The sequence below is a fragment of the Zosterops lateralis genome (assembly GCF_965231275.1).
Source record: "Zosterops lateralis genome assembly, chromosome: 8".
NCBI lineage: Eukaryota > Metazoa > Chordata > Aves > Passeriformes > Zosteropidae > Zosterops > Zosterops lateralis.
Window position 1 is genome coordinate 23,648,515 of NC_139768.1, and position 3,229 is coordinate 23,651,743.

Below are 3,229 nucleotides of genomic sequence, written 5' to 3' on the forward strand. Positions count from 1 at the left end.
ATCTCACAGTAACATCATCCTGACAACAGTCTACTGCCTAAAAATCATTTCTTGAAAACTTTCAGCAACAGCTAACAAAGAAATGAAAGGTCTTAAACCACTGCAAGAGAAACAACTATCGTGACATGAACTGTTCAGGAATATGAGCTGCTTGCGTGCAGTGATAAATGTAAAAAAGGATAAGGGTTGAGACTGTGATTACCAGACTGAGAATACCAAAAACTGGCACTCCTAGACAGGAATGAATTATTAACTACTAAACTATTTGGTCCTTTATACACATTTGCTTTTTCTACTTGGAAAAAAATTGAAGAGAAAGTTTATCGAGACACAAGGAAATAGCTCCAAGGTACAAACCCAGCTTCTCTCAAACCTTGACACTGCTAAGAGTTGAGTCACACGGGTGCTACCATCCAGTCTTCTGCCAGAATACATGAGAAAAACATACATTAAGGGATTTTTGTCTTTTCCTGCAGGGTGACATCCGTCACATTCAAGCAGCAACTTGCAACAGTTTGCTCTAAACCACATTTAGTGAGTAAGTGCTGCAGGTGAAGATCAAAGCACACCTTAGTGGGCTCTGGGTCATGCACAGGCACAAATATGAGAGGGGAGAGGTCTTCCCAACACTTACAGGTAAGAGTTTCTTATGTACTTTTCACAGACTTCCTCTAAACCCTGCCAAGCTCTGCCAACACATGCCTCTGGTATGAATAAATGACTCAGCCAAGAAAGTGTTCCTATCACTAGCAGGAAATGTGCCACCACCTGATGATTCCCCCCAGTAACATTTTTAGGATGTGAGTTTCACCTAATTGGTGACAATAATTCTTTGATTGTGTTTCACTCCACTATTCACTTTCAGCCCACTTTAGGCTTCTGAGCAGTTGGACAAGCACTTAATAAATGTCCTTTTTAAAGGACTCCTATAAACAGGTGCCTTGTTGTTCATGGTATCTCCAAAAAGAAGTGTGTTCACAGGCAGGTTATCAGCATATGAAAAATAAAGTGCTGTGTTAGAGCCATAGAGTCATTTAGGTTGGAAAAGACCTATAAAATCATTGAGTTCAACAATTACCCCAGCACTGCCACACCCACCACTAAGCCATGTCCCCAAATGTCACATCTACAGATCTTTTAAATCCCTCTAGGGATGGGGATTCCACCTCTGCCCTGGGCAGCCTGGGTCAATGCTTGATAACCCCTTCGAGGGAAAAAAAAAAATTAGTATCTGATATAAAACTCCAAGACAGTTTCCTCTCTGCTGTATTGTATTTTCAACCAAGACCTGGCAAGGTGAAGTCCCCTGTGAGACCATGATGTCTCATGGGACCAAAACAAACATAACAAAGAGTCAAAGGGCCACAAAAATCCCCAACATCTTTTGGGAAATAGACAATAGAGAAACCAAGGGGTCCATTTAACGTCAGCTGCATGCAATATTTCATTATCTCATTGTGAACTTCTTTAATTTTATTATTTGCATGGTGTAAAAAAAAAAAAAAGAAAAAGAAAAAAAAAAACCACCACCAAACAAACAAAAAAAAACACCTCAAAGACCAAAGTGGGGTATGCAAAACATCAAACCTGATCCCAACAGCTGAGGTCAAACAGGCAAAGGGCCTGGATTTCACTTGGGATTGTGCCTGGATTTTCCTGCCACCTCTGTAGTGTATAGTGAGTGAAAAAGCAGCAGTAAATTCAAAGGGAATTACTTTTACTAAACTCAAGCTGAATCCTGCTGGCTGCTTGCACAAAGTGAAAAATATTTGATGAGACAACTTTTCCTTTGACTGAACTTCTTTTGTTTGTTTTATTTTTCTTTTACTTTCTTGGGAAGGAGGCAAGTTACCAACAGCCGCTGCAGCAAAGGGCAAGCAAGATGTGCCTGCACCGATACATTTTCCACACTTTAATTTTTGTCTGGTCATAAAACTGAATTTTAAATGTTTGTTTTGTGTTAGTTTACCAGGCTTTGGAAAGAGAAAGGAGACTTCTCTTAGCAGGTCATTCCATCCACATCCAGCTAATTCTGCAGATGATATTGATCTCCTTCAAGAATATTACTAAAGAAATACCACTGCAGCTCCTGATTTTTCCTCCATTTTCCCAGCTCTCTGGGGAAATGAGGCTTAATCTCATTTCTGACGATGCCTTTTGATCTGTGCTTCAGTAGGATCAGCTCAAATCTCATTTTCTTCACACCCAGGCTCTGCAGTCTCTCCAAAGCTTCAAGTGGCCATCCAGGCTTCATCCTCTCTCAAAGCTGCTGCTGCTGCAGGGAGTGTGACACTGAAGAATGTGAGCAGGTTGAATTTTTAATACATTACTCTCGGAGTCTGCATTCATTTCAAGAAATGGATCAGGTTTTCTTTTTCAGAAACACCCTTCATTTGAAGAAAGAATGTAATGACATGCTGATATTATGCCTCTTTGTTGCATACAGTTCTCCATAAAAACGTACTGTTGAGACATGGTTCTGTTTCTAAGACAGGTGCCAGAAGAGTTGAAGCTAATTATCTACTGAGATGTCATCTTACCTTGAGGTTGCAGAATTGCAAAATCAATGGCCTCATTGCTCAATTTTATAGGAAATATTGAGAAATTATTATCTATGTTTACTTGAAAATGCTGTCAATTTATAAGGTTTTAGACCCTTGAATAGCTCAATGAACTCAGAAGGTTTATCAGACAACAGATGTTTAACAGGCTTAACTCTCATTTTACTCATAAAAAAAAAATAAATGAATAAACCAACAATGGTTGTAAATCACAGCAAACCAGATGCTACTGTGTAGTGAACAATAATAAATTTGGCTCTTTTTGTTCTTTAAATCTGAGAGCTTTTCCACTAAAGCTGGAGAAAATGTAGTGTCTAATAAACACTGAATTTGCATTTCTCTGACATTTCACTATAAGCATTAACCTGTTGTGGAGACATTTCCTAATTTCCTTTGAAAATCCTGGTTTCTGAGTCTACAGATTCAGAAGTGCCCTCTTTGGCTGAAGATCAGAGCTACCTGTGGCCCCTGTGTCACCTAAAAGTCACATTTTTTTTAGTTCAGATTTGGTGCCAAATCCTGAGCTGGGTTCTCTGGGCAGCGGAAACTCTCAGAGTCCAGGCTCCATCCTCCCCACGTGAGGACTGATTGAACTGGGAAAAGAATAGCTGTGCATGGTTAGTCAAAATTGCCCATGGAGTACTGAAGGTTGGGAGATGCAAAATAAT

At 39.7% G+C, this 3,229-nt stretch overlaps 1 long non-coding RNA gene across 2 annotated transcripts; it reads left to right on the top strand.

Annotated features, from left to right (window-relative positions):
* The first annotated feature begins 306 nt into the window (after window positions 1-306).
* Window positions 307-2,815, top strand: LOC310912446. 2 transcript variants are annotated; one of them, XR_014590669.1, is made up of 3 exons: window positions 307-349; window positions 477-636; window positions 2,210-2,815. It is a non-coding gene; the product is annotated as an uncharacterized lncRNA (long non-coding RNA). The 2 variants fall into 2 exon arrangements; XR_014590670.1 differs by having other exon boundaries at window positions 335-389.
* The last annotated feature ends 414 nt before the right edge of the window (window positions 2,816-3,229 follow it).